This window comes from Peromyscus leucopus, chromosome 7 (genome assembly GCF_004664715.2).
Source record: "Peromyscus leucopus breed LL Stock chromosome 7, UCI_PerLeu_2.1, whole genome shotgun sequence".
Lineage (NCBI taxonomy): Eukaryota > Metazoa > Chordata > Mammalia > Rodentia > Cricetidae > Peromyscus > Peromyscus leucopus.
The window spans coordinates 111,984,022-112,001,459 of record NC_051069.1 but is presented as its reverse complement, the minus strand read 5'-3'; the positions used below and the strand labels follow the sequence as shown (position 1 = coordinate 112,001,459).

The following is a 17,438-nucleotide window of genomic DNA, read 5'->3' as shown; positions in this document are numbered from 1 at the left end:
CCTTCACTGAGCCTCATAACTTAAGTGAAAATGTGAGCTGGAGAAGGGTGGTCCCCAAAGATAACAATTGGGTGATTTTTCCAAAGGGTCTTGAATCCATTCACTCTATGGATATCAGGTGACCTGATTCCAGTGGCCAGGAAGAGATCTAGAAGGTAACATTTGAGGAGGTGCAAATTCACTTATTAAATAATTTACACAAACCCCAGTGTTGTCTTGTGACCATCCCTAGACATTTCTCTCTAGGGTCAGTTGTCATAAAACTCCACTTTGTTTACCAACATTTCAGAGACAAGTGGCATAATCCACTAAATGGGCTTTAGCAGAAAGAAGGTGGAGTTTTAAATGGGTCAAAGGTTTCACAAATGCTTGGCTGTAGATGAAAACCTTGTTCCATCTTCCAGATGCCCTATTATTGGAGAGATGGCTCAGTGTTTAAGAGTACTGGCTGTTCTTCCAGAAGACCTGGGTTTGATTCCCAGATCCACATGGAATCTCATCATCATCTGTAACTTCAGTGCCAGGGGACCCAATGCTCTCTTCTAACCTCTACAGGCATTGTACACATGTGGTGCACAGACATACATGCAGTCATAACATCCATACACACAAAAATAATAAAAGAGAATTTTTTTTAAAGAATAGCCAGGCCTTGAGGTGGCAAGAACCCAGGACTGTCTGTTGTGAATCTACACTTGATCTTAGCCAAAAGGCCGAGAAGCGATGTTGTGAATCTATCTGTTTGTTTATTGTTTATTGAGTACCCTGCAAGGGGCAGCAGATTGGGTAGTAACTAGAATACCACCTGCAGTCTTGTTTAGTTTTGAAAACAATTTTGAAATTTTGATTTTGAAAATCAATTTTGTTTTTCAAGACAGGGTTTCAATGTGTAACTTTGGAGCCTGTCCTGGAACTCGCTCTGTAGACCAGGCTGGCCTCAAACTCACAGAGATACACCTGCCTCTGCCTCCCAAGCGCTGATATTAAAGGCGTGCACCGCTGCCACCACCCAGCTTAAAAATCAATTTTTTTAGATATAACTTACATAAATAAAACTCATCTCTATCTATAATACATGATAGAACACCCAAAACATTACCTCTAAGGCAGAGGCAGAGGAGTCAAGGCCAAAGGCCCTGGTGATAGGACATTCCTGTCTATCCATCTCTGTGGGTGGAAGCCTAGACTGCCAGGCTGACTGTGCAACAACACCCACTCCCCATCACCAGAGTCACCAAGTGCAGCCACAGAATGTTTCCTGTGACAAACAAACTGGCCTCTGACTCAGTTGTTCTGCTCCTGTGCGTGCTGAGGCAGGCCTGCTGGAAATGGCAGGTGGGGTTTGGCCTAGCCAGCCTGAGCTATTCTGGCTGCCAGTGAGAAGCCTGCAGAGCCAGCTTCCACTGTGGCTGGCTTCTGAGGTTCCCTCTAGAATGTCATAGTAAACACACAGGCCACCTTGATTACCAGTCTGGAAGGGTGTCCATCTCGTTCCCTCTGACACTGACACTTGCTGTGTGACCTTGAATGGGCTCTCTGATGCCCCCACACCTCGGTCTCTCTACCTATAAAACATCAAATAGTAGCTGTCCTGTAGGAAGCTTGTGAAGAGTAAATAAAATATCTGTGAAATGGTAATCATGACATCCATGTAGAGCAGGCACTCAGTAAAAGTCAGCTACAGAACAGAACCCCAAACTTTCCCTCAGACAAGTAAATAAATGAAAAGTATGGAGGGACGGTGGTAACCATGAGTTAAGGGTCAAGTAACAATGTAGCACCTTGGAGGGCTATGCCACCTTTAAAAAAGAAGAAATATAAAACTGTTAATTAACTTAGAGAAATACTCAAGACAGTGAAAACCAAGACCTGCACTCTACCCCTGACAAGAAGGAAACATATTCAAAGTGGGTTTTGTGGCAGGATTTTTAATTATTTTATAACTTTTCTCTCATGGGTTTTATTTGGATCACTTGACTTCTACCAGGCCTCACCAAATGAGAAAACAGGTTGAAAGAGACACTGCCCTTGATGCCTAACATGACACCAGAAGCATGAGGTCACATTGCATCTGCAGTCGGGCTGCAAGAGATGAGTTAGTGCTGAGCTCACTTTCTACTTTTTATTCAACACAGGATCCCATTCCATGGGATCATGCCACTCACACTCAAAATGGGTCTTTCTACCTCAAGTAACCCAATCTATAAAATTCCTCACAGATATGACCAGGGGTTTGTCTGCTAGGTGATTCTAGGTCCTGTCACACTGACATGCAGCATTAATAATCATAAGGAGCTATCTTGTGATATATTTTTAAGTCCTGTTGAAGCTCAAAGGCACAGAACGAGAAAATCAAGCCATAATGTCTGCTTTGGGAGCAGACGTATGTCTAGATTCATTTGCCAGTGGCTCTTATTATTGCCCAGGCTGGTCACGAACTCATTATCTTCCTGTGGAGATTACAAATATGAGCCACCATACCCAGCTCTATAGTTTATTATTTTTCAAGTGAAGGCATAACCAGTACTCATGAATGTGCAAATCCTAGGTTTTCCAGTTTGACGGATTTTGACAAATTTACACCCTTGAACATCACCCAAAATATACTATAGAAAAATTTTCAGCATCACAGTTCCTCCAAGTCACCTGCCCCATCCTCAACCACATTTAATCCCTGTCACCATCCCCTAACTTCTGACTGTTCCCGATAAGCATACAAGTGAATATAGATTCTTCTTTGCCTCTGTAGAATATCTGTGTCATTCATGGGCTTGCCTATACTATAGCTTCAGTATAATTTGATGGAAGTTTTTCATTATATGGAAAATTCATCATTTTTTTTCTATTAATGGGCACTTGGGTTGTCTTTGAGTTTACTATTGTGGATAAAGTCACCTATAAACACTAATGCACAAGCCATCTCATGGGCATGTGTTTTCATTTCTCTTGCAGGAATATCTGAGGATAGAACTACTGGATCATGGTAGAGATGTATGCATGTTTAATTCATAAGAAACCACCCATTTCCCAAGACACCTGTGCCGTGCTGTGTTCCAGTACGCGGTTGCTCTGCCATCATTTTGATTTTAGTCATCCTAGGAGCATGGAATGAAATTTCATTTAAGCTTTCATTTTCATTTCCTGATGGCTGAAAATTTGAAGGCCTCTTTCACAGGCCTGGCAGCCACTTTCATTCATCCTTCCAAGGTGGGGCAGGTCAGGCTTTTGAATCTAAGGCAGAAAAGCTTGGCTACTAACTTTCTTTTATTCATTTGTCACCCAATAGGAGAATGGTGGAGTAGCTTCTTTCGCTAATTATTCTCATGTGCTACTTATCAATTATGGAAATAGTTTTACCTGAGGCCCACAAGATGGCTTAGGTTGAAAAGAAGCCTGCTGCTGAGCCTGATGGCCTGAATTCAATCCCCAGGACCCACATGGTGGAAGGAGAGAACCAATTCCTGTGGCTTGTCCTGACTGCCACATGAATGTATGCATGAGTGTAAATACACAATAAATGTAATTACAAAATTTAAAACAAACAACTTTAAATGAAAGTGTTGGGAAGCTCCTCTGCAGCGTAGAGCCTGGCTCCTATATCAAGGATCTTTGGTTGTCATTTGGTGATGCTGAATTTATAAATCCCAGTCTTGGCTGTCTGGGCCTGTCACCCCTGGTGTTCCCTGGCCTTTGAAGCTCCCTGTGTCCATCTCTTTCCTTCTCAGCCTTGATGGCCACTATGTCATGCCTGCTCATTGTCCTGCCTTTCAGAGTGAGTGTGCTGGTTGCTTGGTTACTGCCTCACAGCTCAGTACTTATTACCTTCCAGCTCTCCCCTACCTCAGAACTGGGCATCTGGCCGTGTCTGTTCTGGGAAGCCTTGGGTTCAATGATATTGATTCAACACCCATTAAAAGCAGCTGCTAAAGAGACAGGGTGGGGCAGTCGTCTGGCTCGAAGGTTTGAGTTTTTTACCTGAGCTAAGGATTTGCTGATATATTTTACCAATTGAAAAAGAAAAAGAAAACTTAGTCACGACTCTAGTGTGACAGGAAAGTGCTGGCAATTTGAACAAACAAGGTTACCATCACCGTCCCTCCTCACAGAGGCCTGTATTGCCACATCCTTCTGCCACCTCCAGTTCTGCATAGACATCACTTCTTAATTAAGATCAATATCTGAGTCATGGAGGAACCTTAATGATGTGACCAGAGCTTGGGTCTCTGACTGTGCCTTATTGAAACACATTAATAGTATACTGCCTCTCCTGGAGGTTCACAGGCAACTGAACTTAGAAAGCTCAACCAAGAGTTTTTTGTCACAGATTCAGAAGCCTGACATGTCCACTCTAGTAAGAGAATGCAGCTCTTGGAGCCTGCACCAAAGCAGTGTGTGGGGAGCAGGTTGAAGCAAGTCTGCCTGGTGACATGTATACAAGATGCACAAGGTGGTGGGGTGGGGGCTTGGATATGCTGTAAACTGACCTTGATTCTGGGTGAGACCCACTGCTCTCCATCTCTGTGGAATGGAATAGTAAGGGGTGAGGGGTAAGAGCTCTTGGAAAGCCAAGTTCAATCCTGATCATCCATATGGTAGCTCACAGCCATCTCTAACTCAAGTTCCAGGGGATCCAACCCCTCATCCGGCCTTGTCAGGCACCAGGAATGCATGTGGTGTGTATATGTTCATACAGACAAATATTCATACATATAAAATTAAATAAACTTTTAAAAGGCAGGAGGGAGGGATAGTGATGCCTGCTTTATTACTGAAACATTGAGGCCAGGGCCACATGCTGAGATAAAACAGCAGGGAGATCAGCTTGAACTTGATGGAGTTCCCTGATTGGACAGGCCAATAAGAAAAATAAGATGGGTTTTGTTTAATTGGTCTTGTTTGCTCTTTGAAGGCAGAAATGCAGGAAACTATGGGAGCTCTGAAGGAGGCTAAGGAAAGCCTCCAATATCTATGCAGACCCCTCTGAGGAGAGCAGGAAACAGGCAAAACAATAAAAGAAGAACATTCTCGATTGGCAAGAGCATGTATGGAGGGAAGAATTTGAAGAGGAAAATGAAAGCTGCATTAAGGAAGCTAACCAGCTTTTAGAAGCCAGGCCGGAAGCACAGTGGGTAGAAATAAGGAAGGGCTGAAGAGGGTTATGCAAGGCCAGGTCTCAGCATGGGTCTGAGCATTGGGAGTCAGTGTATATCAGAAATCCTGATAAATCGTGGAATGTTTGAAAATGTGATGAGTTATGGTGGCCACACTCGCTAGTGGACCCTTGGGGAGTCTTAGCTCTTCTATTCATGCCTGTTAATCATCTCTGATTCTGAATCCGGTTTGCCCTGAGTGATTGATGGAATAGAGCAGATGCTGAAGGAAATGATTTTTGAATCTATATCTTACAAACTCCTTGGTCTCTAGATTCTTCCCTGTGAGGAAAAAATAATACCAAGTGTGGAGGGACTCCAGCACTGTCATGGAATCACCCACATGGATGGGCATGGAGATGGCCCAATGCTCAGTACAGATGTGCACCTACGATCAAAGCCTCGGGTATCTTCAGTCCTGCTGACCCCTTCAATGTGGCATTGTGAGAGACACTGAGCTACAGCATCTGAAAAACTATTTTCCCAATTCTTGGCCCAAAGCACTGCGAGAGATTGCCTTAGAGAGAAGTGGTACCCCTGAAACCGTGCACTGTGGCACCAAGCTATCTGAGTATTTGCCTTACATGTTTTTAGCTCAGAAAACAAGCAGGGACTGATTACCATCTTAGACCCTCACTGATGTTCCCCAGTGAGAAGTTGAGATACTGCAGTTCCTGGCTTAATCAATTTGTTGTAGCTATTGAAGTCCCACCTCACTTAACACAAACAGGACTGCTGTCCAAAGGCACAGAGTATGGAGGGATTTCTCCAAGAGAGGAGTGCTGTCCATGTCAAGATTTCTAAAGTGTCTCTCTTAGAAGCCAAGAGTATGACTAAAACTGGAGTTTCTCTCAATTTTCATAACAACACAGCCAGACCAAAAACATGGCTCTCAATTAAAGCTCCTCTGACCCACAATGAGGAAGACAACTTGCCTGGAACATTCTGCTGCTGTATTTAAGACAGGATGCCTTGTTCACATTCGCCTGTTTACTCCTAGCTGAATGTTCTGGGATGAATGAGACACCCATAACCTTGGCCCTAAGTGTTTGAAGGGATTTCTGGATGCCTTTGGACATCTCAGCATCTGCAATGTAATTGAAATGATTAATTATTGCTTTAAATATGATCATATTTCATCTGAGTCAGTGACCAGAGGCCAGTGTACAACTTAATCCCATGGCTCTGTCCAGTCCGACCCAAAGCATCCCCCACTGCCCCTCCTTTTTCCCCTCTTCCTGAGCATCCCAAAGAATTTGCCAAATGTCTGCTGTATAGATCATTTCGAGTATGAGTTCAAAGAACAAACTGAACTGGAGATAGAGCTCAGTCTACAGAGTACCTGCCTAATGTATATGAAACCCAGGGTTTCATCCCTAGTGCCTCATAAAATTGGGCATGATAGTGCATGCCTGTAATCCCATAACTCAGGAGGTAGAGACAGGAGGATCATAAGTTCAAAGTTATTCTGCTTTGAAATCCTACATACAAATCCTACATACTGAGTTTGAGGCCAGCCTGGGCTACATGAAACCCTGTTTCAAAACAAAAGCTTCTCACAGACCCATGACCAGTAACAGAAAAGCAGTGGACAGAAGTAGAAGGGAAAGGCCACCAAAGGGCCTTAAAACACAAGAACTGGGGATGAAGGCTTCTGAGGTTTCTGTGTGTCTCTGAGCATCACCAAGGCAGAAACCCAAGCATAGCAGAAACCTGAAGGCAGGAGCTGATGCAGAGGTCATGGAAGAGGGCTGCTGACTGGCGACCTGCTCAGCCTGCATTTGTTTGTTTGTTTGTTTGTTTGTTTGTTTGTTTGTTTATACAACCCAGGACCATATGCTTAGGAGTGGCACCCCCTACAATGGGCTGAGCCCTCCCACATCAACCATTAATCAAGAAAATGTTCCACAGGATTGCCTACAGGACAATTCGATAGAAGTAGTCCCTCTTCTCAGATTAGTCTAGCTATGTCAAGTAGACAGAAACAAAAACAAACAAACAAAAACCTTCACACAAATCAAACAAAAAGTATTAGATATGAGAAGTTGGGCCCCTAAGATGGCTTTAGTGGCTTTGTAAGAAAACCCTGATCTGGCATGTTTCCTGGTCTCATCAATGCCCTCTGATGCTCTGTGGTATAGAAAGAGCCTTCATCAGTACAGAGCAGACATCTCAGCTATGTTCTTAGACTTCCCAGCTTCCAGAACCATGAGTCAAATAATTGTCTGTCTCTTACAGATGGCCCAGTCTTTTATTATAGCAACAGAAAGCAGATTAATAACATGCTTCAACATGGCTTTATCCAAGACATTCTGTAGAATGTGTATCCCTCTGCACTGGATGAAAGGAAGAGAGCCCAGGTGACTCCGGCTTTGCACAGCATTGCAGGGGGTGCTAAAGGGTAGCAACACATTCTATGTTTGATACATTTTACTAAAGTCAATGTTGTGTGTGTGTGTGTGTGTGTGTGTGTGTTTGTGTGTATGTGTGTGTGTGCCCGCGCACGTGCACCTTCATGGCCCACACACAGAGGCACCTACTCAACCTGCCTTTGTTTGCTGAATTGTTCAGGGCCTCAGAACACAGAAGATAAAAATAATCCCTTTAAACATGGTAATTTATTGCCACAAGCACCTTCTCTATGTTGTTTGCTAAACTGCCCTTTCAGGAACCATGGGCAGCAGAACTAGCAGAACCCACACCCTTCACAGAGCAGGCCAAGGTGGCCTGCTTTGTGGTGTGTATATACTAGATCTTGACAGTAAATCAAAACTGGCCTCCCTGACCTCAGTCCACACACATTCTGGAACAGTCTGTGCAATGCAAGGAAATATTTCTCCCCGTGAAAGCCCAGAACTGTGAACCATGGTTTAAAATGGGGGAAGGAGAGAGTTGGAATGGACCTGGGTTCGAATCCTACACACTCTGCTTACTGACCCTGTTCCTTGGATAGGTGACTCTCCATGCCTGTTTCCTGACCTACAAATTGGGAATAACAACAGCTCCTGGATAACAGAATAACGCCATTTTCACATGGATGTGGCTGGTACCGTATAGTCCTTGGTGGCAAATGATCTCATAAGACAGAGTGAACAACTACAGTCACAGGTTCCAGGGATCACCACCATGTTAGCTGTGTAATTGTGGCCAAGATACTTAACTTCTCTGAACTTAGGTCAGTGTTGAGGGTTAAGGACTCCATGTGGTCGGTGGACACTCTGGTGAGTGGTCTTGCATCTCTAGATGGATTTTGACTGTTTTCCATATCCTTCTCACCACCTTTCCGATCGTCACCTGCATCACTCTTTGAAGGAGCATGCTTTTCCTTGCTCTTTTTTTGTTGTTGTTGTTTTGGTTTGTTTTTTTTTTGTTTTGTTTTGTTTGTTTTTAGAGACAGGGTTTCTCTGTGTAGCTTTGGAACCTGTCCTGGATCTCGCTTTGTAGACCAGGCTGGCCTCGAACTCACAGAGATACACCTGGCTCTGCCTCCCAAGTGCTGGGATTAAAGGCACACACCACCACCGCCCGGCTTCTCCTTGCTTTCTTATAAGTCCTAAAGTGGCTGCTGTTTCCCTCCACTCCCGCTTAAGATGCACTGTAGTGGGTAGGATTAAAAACTAGCAGTTATAGTTACAACTTAGTATATATAATATCTTAGATAGAACATATTAAGTATTAGATTCAGGTTCTTTAGGAAAGGACACCTTTGAATGATCTTTATAACATGCCATTTACCTATGCTCTATACTTCTCTGGATTTTAGTATGTGTTTCTTGCTTGATATTGTTTGCATTGGTTGTAGTTACATGTTATCTAGGTCATTATCCCTCATTATTCCTGGACAATATTTGATAACCATTCCTTTGTATATAGTCTTGTATTAGTTTAGAACCTTCTTATTTAGACAAAAAGGGGGAGATGTAGTGGGTAGCCATTCCAGCTTGGATCTGGAAGTTCCAACCCCCATTGAGACTCTGGCAACTGTCATGCCTATGAGGCGGGGCCAGGGGAGGCGCCTGGAGACCCGAGAGCTGGATGGGCCAGCGCTCTCTCTGTGTGCTCTCTCTGTGCCTGGACGCTGAACGTTGGAGGTGGACTGAGCAGAGCTCCAGAGAACACCGCTGGATTGCGATACACCTTTCCCAGACCCTGCGACCTACCTTTCACTTAATTTGTGAGTTATGCCATTAAATAAATATCCTTTTAACTACATGGAGTGGCCAAAATAATTTCTCCAATAATGCACTGTGGCAGGAATAAGGAAGTTTTGTGCTCTGGCTTTGAATGGGGACTTGGTACAATGGGCTCTGGCCCAGGCCACCCTCCACAAGATTCTGTCTCCTTCCCTTCCCTGCTCCCTTCAGGCTCTTCCAGGAGCACTGACTCTTGCAGAAAGTTACAGACAGACAGCTGAAGAGTTCATCTCAGGATAGCGGCAGACACCCAGGGTCTTAGACAACCACCAGTTCACATGCCCAGATGAATCCCTAACAGATTCGTCTTCCTGTTTACCTTCTTCCCACATCCTTATGTCAGTCCCCTTTACGGCCACAGCAGACCCATCGCAGACTCCTACAATTTTTATCTTGTTCCTGAATCTTTAGGTCCCCCTGACCCATACTGTCTATACCCTACCCAGTGCTGTCATAATTGTCCAATACTTGACAGTTCTTAGTATCTTTTTAAAATTATTAATTAACTTTGCAGTATTAGGGATTGAACCCAGGGCCTCACGCATGCCTGTACCACTGAGCTAGATCTCCAGCACTCTTTTGATGTTTTAAGATAGGGGCTCTCACTAAGTTGCCCAGGCTAGCTTTGAACTTGCTAAATAAATAGCCCAGACAGGCCTTGAATTAGTGGTCATCCTGCCTCACACCCTCCCAAGTAGCTGGGACTACACCCCCTTCACCACCAGCTACCAAACATCTTTTGCCCCACTGAACTTAGCATTTCTTATTCACCCTCCACACTCAGTTCCAGCCTGCTATTTCCAGGAACTTTCTGGTAGGTGGCTGACTCATGCCCCACAGCATTCTGTATGTGGTACCCTCTTTGCTTATGAACACTCTCTATTGACATGTTTGAGTCTCAGTGAGTCCCTCTGTCCCCATCACTGAACCCAGTCCAGGGAAATCTTCAAATGACATGTGCAAAATCCCCCAGAATGCAGGTGGTGTAAAGAACCCACTACTGTCCTTTCTCATCCTATGATTCCACCTTGACCACACTTGACCAGTGATCTCTGCTTAAACTTCTGGGCTCCTAAGAGATGCAATGAAGCAGGTGCTGTCGCAGGCAGAGTCACGTATTATTTGCACATGATTTGTCTAAATATGCGTGTAATTGGCTATGCCTGTACAGTCTAATCTCTGACTATTGATTTTCATGCCAAAGCCATATATAGCATTAAAACACAGCAGGAGTTATCCCTTCTCTTTTGCCTCAGGGGATCTCTTCATGCCCCACTTCCAACTAGGAGCTTTGGGCCACTGGGGGCTGCCTTCATGGATGGAGTCTTTAAACTCTTTGAGAGTAAGAAGCTAGATGAGAGAGGAGCTAGTCAGGAATGGGATGTGAGATTTGCTTTTACCATGAGGAACGGTGTGAGTATCTGTGAAAGAGCTCAAACAGCTGATAGCACAGCATTCTTGTTAAGTCCTTTGCTCTGCTGAACCAGGTCTGGAAATTTGCTCTACTCTAAGTTGAAGCTGATGGGACTTTATATACAAAAACAGGACAGAGCCAAGTTAGGTGTGGTGATACCTGATGGGAACAGCACCAGCACCAAGTAGAGACTTGGGGCAGAGGTGGGGGTGTCCAATGACAGTAGGAGTCAGGACCAGAGGAAGGAAGGAGACCTTGTGCCCAATAATATCAGAAACTCATGAGAGTTACCTATTGTACATGGGGCAGACTCTCTAGGAGATTTTTACAAACTGAGACCAGTATACAGAAGTGCTCTGGGAGCCTCCAGATTGACCCATGAATTACTGACAGGGCCCCAAGTTATAAGTGCAGGGTTTTATCTCTGTGACATTGGCTGGGTGGGGCCCTGCACTCTAGTCCTTGGCTCCCCTGATGTCAGCTGCAAGTAGCGAGGATCTCTGAATACAAGGTCCAAGAGTCAGGAAAGGCCACACATCCATGCAAACACTGGAGACGTCTGTGCTATGGTCTGAGTAAGAAATCCCTCCCACCCCACCCCTGACCTCATATACTGGAGACTTGGTTGCCAGCTAGGCTTTTGGGAAGTGACTGGCTCCTGATTAAATCTTCTGACCTAAACAACTGATTACTTCCTTGGTGCATCCATAATAAAGCTTTAGGAGAGTGTTTGTGGCTGCAGTTTAGTAGTCGGCCCCTTTAAGACATCATCATTTGTTACCTTCCTTGCTGTAAGATTTTTTTTAACAAAAAAAGTCTGCCCCACCCTAATGCCAGCCACATGGACACCTGATTAGCAGTTATATTACCTTGTTAACTTTCATTAAATGAGCTCTGTGGTGGAGGAAATCGGTTTATTCTTGCCAAAGCAGGTATGCACTAGGGATTGGAAGACCTAATTAGATCAGATTCCTCATGAAAGTAATGTCTTCACATTTTGTGTTTCCTTTTAAGCTGTTGGGCCTCCTCTCCAATGCACAGGTTGTCTGCATACCCTAATTAGAAGGTCACCCTGATCTGCTGCTACTGGGCCTAGTTTAATCAACACCTACCCTTCTGTCCTCAAGTTCCTTTAAACTGGACACTCTTTGCCCAGATAGACTTTCACACCTGTCTTAGCAATTGTGGAAGAGATGCTTTGAAGTGTCTTTTCAAATCCCCAGTTAATGATCCGGTAATTATTGTGGTGACTCTTCAATGAAGTGTGAAGTGCTCAGCTAGCTGTCAGCCAAGAGAATCCCAAGATACCTAGAAGAGATACATAGAAGAGAAAGGGGGAAAACCAAGCCCAGCCTAGACCTGCCCTCAGGGCTCAATGTCAGCCCTCTCTGGCCTGAGAACTAGCCCTGCCCTCGAGAGGGTGGTTCAGCCACCAGGAGACACTGATGATAGGAAATGCCTCTGTGAAATCCATCTGACTAGCCTCTGGGAATACTACATTAGTGATCCTCAAGTTCCCACCAATATTATAGGAAAACAATGATGGCAAAGCCAGAAGTCCTCTCTTTCACAGTCAACAACATTGTCCTTAGGCCCCTTCCAGATGATCCTCTCCCTATATCCTCTTGTTTGTGTCAAGAAGAAATGTTTCAATCCAGGGGTTCTCAAAGTGGGGTCCACAGACTAGGAGCACCAGCATCCCGGGGAGTCATCTGAGAACTGTTACAAAGAAGGATGTGGCAGCATCTCTGCATTCCTGGGTCCTCCAAAGAATTCTGGTACTCCTTGGGTCTAAGAAGGTATCTCAGTGGAGATGGGATCTTCTCAAAGGACACACTGCAGCACCAAAGCCCAGAACTCACACATATTATGGAGGAAGAATCTGGTTGCTTTGATGGCTCTGGCCACAGAGGCCCAGGATGCATTGGGAAATACGATATGACTGAGAACAGAACTGCTGCTCAGGATATTGCTGAAAATAGAAGTGACTGAAAGACTTAGAAATTCCTTAAGCAAATGAAGTGGGAGGAGAATGAAGACAGTGAGGCTGGGAAGCATTCATGAAGACCACTACAGGCACTGGAGGGCACATGGACAAACATGAGTCAGATGATGGATTTTCAATGGAATTACTGCAATATGGCCTCCTCCAATGTGAACTGTCTTAGGAAGGTGACATCTGTCAGTAAAGACTGTCTGATCACCTATGTTCTGTGGTTCTGTGCTCTATGCTTCTCATGCATACACATAATGGTTCCTATGTGGTGTCAAGCCAAATACTGGCAATGCCATTGTGGTGACCATACACCATTCCATATCACCTGCATTGACCTTCCCTTATTTGTGAACATTTGGTTTGTTTCAGGGTTCTGCCATCATAGAGCATATATGGGAAGCATCAGGGAACTAAGTCTGTTTCTTTCTTCATAAATAGGAATCTTGAGGCACAGATTTACAAAAAACTGAGGTATTTGGGTTCAAATCCTAAACACCATAGAGAACAGGACTTTCACCTGAGCTTGGAAAGGCGAAGGAAGTATTAATCGGAGAATTTATGAAGACATTTCTTTCTTGTTGTTAGAGTCAAAGGGTTCAATGAGCAGCGTGAGGAAACCTCTGAGAGTGTGAAGAGAGGAAGTAGATGGGCTTCTCAATCAAGATTAGAGCATTAGGAATGAAGACATTTACTTAACAGCACAGAGTCTCAATCATCTGCTAGACACAAAGGTGTTTATGATGTCTCTGATTGCAATTCAGGGAGCACAGATTCCAGTAGAGATCAGAGTATATTCTACTGCAGGATGCAGAGAGTCTTCTGAAGGGTAAAAGGAGAACTAGAGAGATGCTTTGCAGCTAAAAGAGTTTACTGCTCTTCCAGAGGACCTGAGTTCAGTTCCCAGCATACATGTCAGGCAACTCGCAAACACTTGTAAGTCTAACCCCATGGGTTCGGACTCCCTCTTCTAGTCTCTACAAATACATGTCATACACAAATAGAGACACACACACATATATAATAAAAACAAAAAATGAGCAAAATCTTTTTTAAGGGATAAAAGGAAGAAGTTTCATTAAGTGACATGGGTTATTTGGCAAAAGTTATGATTTGAGCTGAAGATGTTGCTCAGTGGTGGGAATGAAAGGCTCTGAGTGCCATCCCTAGCACCACACACAAAAGCATTATGACACCGGGCAGTGGTGGCGCACGCCTTTAATCCCAGCACTTGGGAGACAAAGCCAGGTGGATCTCTGTGAGTTCAAGGTCTACAAAGCGAGTTCCAGGACAGTTAGGACTATTACACAGAGAAACCTTGTCTTGAAAAAACAAAAACAAACAAACAAAAACAAAACAAAACAAAAAAGCATTGTGATTGGAGGGTAAATTTACTTCTGTAACTCATATCCCTTCTTAGTGATTTTTTTTCTTAGCCTGTGACATGTCCACTGGGTGGCCACCACAACATAAGATAGAGTAAGTCACAAACACATCACTGCTGTCCGCTTTCTGTCACATTTGCACTTACGTCTAAGACAGCTAAGATTAATTTAAGAGCGAGCTTAAGTGAAACTAAATTCCAAAGCCCACAGTCTAGCCACAACTAGGGTGGCCAGGTCTCAGTTGCACCTAGAGCAAGAGCTTCCAATGGTGATGTGGATTTTTCTCCATCTCTCAGCTCCTGTTGTTTGCCCTTCTTCCCTCCTGCTGCACACAGGCTCTCAGCAGTGGGAAAGGAGAATGGAGCACAGGACAAGGGGAGGGGTGGGTGGAGGAGAGTTGGGTGGAGCTATGCCGAGGCTTCTCATTTCTAATAGGTTGGTCTGTGGAGCTAGGCTTATTCTCAAGGCACATCTCTGAGACTACATGACTGAGGCACCATGATTGCCCAGCACTGAATCCATTTATACTCTCACTGGTAGACCTGCCATGTGGATGGGTGAACACAGTGTACTTAAGAAAGAGCAGTACTTTTTGCGAAAGTACAGAAGGGACATAGAGCTGATAAAACTACAGACCCATGTCTGTTGTTGGTTGTTTTTGCTCTTTCTCTTTTGGGGGCCCACCACCCAGCTCCCAAATAAGTCACACACACACACACACACACACACACACACACACACACACACACACACACACGGACTTATTCTTAATTATAAATGCCCGGCCTTTGCTTGGTTTATTTCTAGCTAGCTTTCCTTAACTAAATTACCCCATCTACCTTTTGCCTCTGGGCTTTTCCTTTTCTTACTCCTTGTATCTTACTTTCACTCTTACTCTGTGGCTGCGTGGCTGTGTTGCTGGGTGACTGGCCCCTGGCATCTCCTCTCCTTTTTCTCTTGTTCTTTCTTTTCTCCTCCCAGATTTTTCCTTCTATTTATTCTCTCTGCCTGCCAGACCTGCCTATCCTTTCTACTGCCTCACTATTGGCCTTTCAGCTCTTTATTGGACCATCAGGTGTTTTAGACACACAAAGTAACACAGCCTCACAGAGCTAAACCAATGCCACATAAAAGAATGCTACACATCTTTGTGTCATTAAACAAATATTCCACAGCATAAACAAATGTAACACACCTTAAAATAATATTCCATAACACATGTCCGCACCTGCCTGTGTTTCTTTACTCAACCCATCACAACAATTGTAGCTTTAAGATCTTTTTTTTTTTTTGCTTTGTCTTTTTTTATAGCTTTGAGGAATAACTGATAAACAAGTCATCCAGAATCCTTCATAGTCTGTAGGGAGAAGGCTTTTTCTAATAGTCTCCACTATTCAGCAAAGTGATGGCCCTCACTTAAACAAGATGCTCTGAGGCCTTGCCCTTATCTGTAGACTTTGTTGGAACTTGAAGCTGAGATCTGTCCAGCCTGAGTATCATTCTCACAACTGTGTCCCCAAGTAAATCCAGGTCCTCAGCAGGAAGGAGCAAGGCTTAATTGTACCAGAAGGGAAGTTTGTTTAGCATGTTTTCAGCCCATGTAATCTATCCTTCACCTTGAAAATCGAGTTAGAAGTGTGATCACGGCAGTCACCAAGCTCATCATTTTCCTATTCTCTCCGAAATAAATTAGAAAAGCTCATTGCTTTCACTTTGCAACAGGAGTCATTTTTCAAGTGAGCTGTAAAAGCACAGAACAGGACTAGACTTAAAGAGGCATCCATTTGGGCAGGAGACAGATTCAACCAGATTGTCATCTCAGCTAGGGCAATACTCCATCCTGGGCCTTAGTTTCCACACATATAAAATAAGGAGCTCAGGCAATGGGTTTTCTGGTATCCTTTCCAATCTCATGGCTGCTGGATCCAGGTTTGCTTGACTGGCAGAGATGGCTCCACATGGACAGGAGGCCAACTTCTTATAAGCCAGAAGCTGTCCCTCTCTGATGCATGTGCAGAAATGGTCTCAGTGGGTAGCCCCAGCTAGTCTTGAACTTGAGATCCTCTGCATCAAGCTTCCCAGTACTCAGGTACAGTCACACACCTCCACATCCAGCTCAGCAGTGACTATTTTCTTCAGGTGAAAATACAGCAGCATGAAGACAAACAATGAGCTACAGGCCTGTGTCCCATGAAAGAGTACTCTCACCAAATACCCTGGCCTCTGCACTGACGGTGATACAAGGAAGATTTCATTCCATTCTCATCATAGAGCAGCCATCAAAGCCCATTTCAGAAGAAAACTGAGACACAGAAAGACAAAATACTGTCACAAGTCAAGTTTGCCAGGTTTCAAAGGTCATGCCAATAGTCACAATTCTTTCAAATTCTGGGAAACTATAATAGAAAAAGAGACTGGAGACACTGAGAAGAAACCACAACACAAAGAGCAAGCCAAGCAGGAACCTGCATGAATGAGCATGCCCCAGCAAACCATGCTCCCCTGAAATCATGTGGCTGCCGCTGAATTCAGAATGCAGACCTAGGTCAGAAGGCACGTGAGGCTGTAAAAACTGTGCTACAATGTTCCTAGCTCCCCCAAATGGGCTTTTGCTCCCCCATCTCCTCTCCACCCCTATAAATGGAATGTCAATTATTCCATTTGAGGGGGATGTGGTGCTGTTTAGAGGCAGCATGAAGTAGATTTTTATGATGCTTGTTAGTGGCAGAGGGGAACATTCCGCTGCTTTGTCTTTGACGGCCAATTCCATCTCCCAGGTGTGCCAAATTGAAACCCTCCAAATTCACAGCCATCAGGGCTAAATGGCATTTAATTTCACTATGAGGTGGATAAAAGAGCCACAAAATAGGATTTGTTTTAAGCAGCACACAAACTTAGAGAAATGCATATATTACTAATTACAAAATTGTGTTTAAAAACAGATTCTATCTGATTCATCTGACAGACATTAATTCTTAACAAAAAAAAAAGTGTTCATCAGCAAATGTCTCACAGAAACACCTCCGCTGTCCCTGAGGGTATGGTTCATAATATGGCTCCAGTCTTTTCTTTCTCTTCAATACCTCTAAGAAACATTAAAGTCATCATTTAAAAACCCATCAGAGGCTCATGGGAAAGCTCTTAGGCATGTAGGAAGCTTGAAGCTGGTTTGGTGGCAAGCTAAGCAGTCCCTGCTGAGTCCTGGATGCTGACAAACACTAAGCAAGCACCAACTCTGTCCCAGGCACCCTGGTAACTGTGTCCATCAGCTTTACATCACTACCACAAAATGTCTGCAATAAC

General features: G+C 44.2%; 1 pseudogene; it reads right to left on the bottom strand.

Moving 5' to 3' along the window:
• Positions 1 to 553: 553 nt before the first annotated feature.
• On the bottom strand, positions 554 to 725 carry LOC114707694 (annotated as a pseudogene).
• Positions 726 to 17,438: the final 16,713 nt, after the last annotated feature.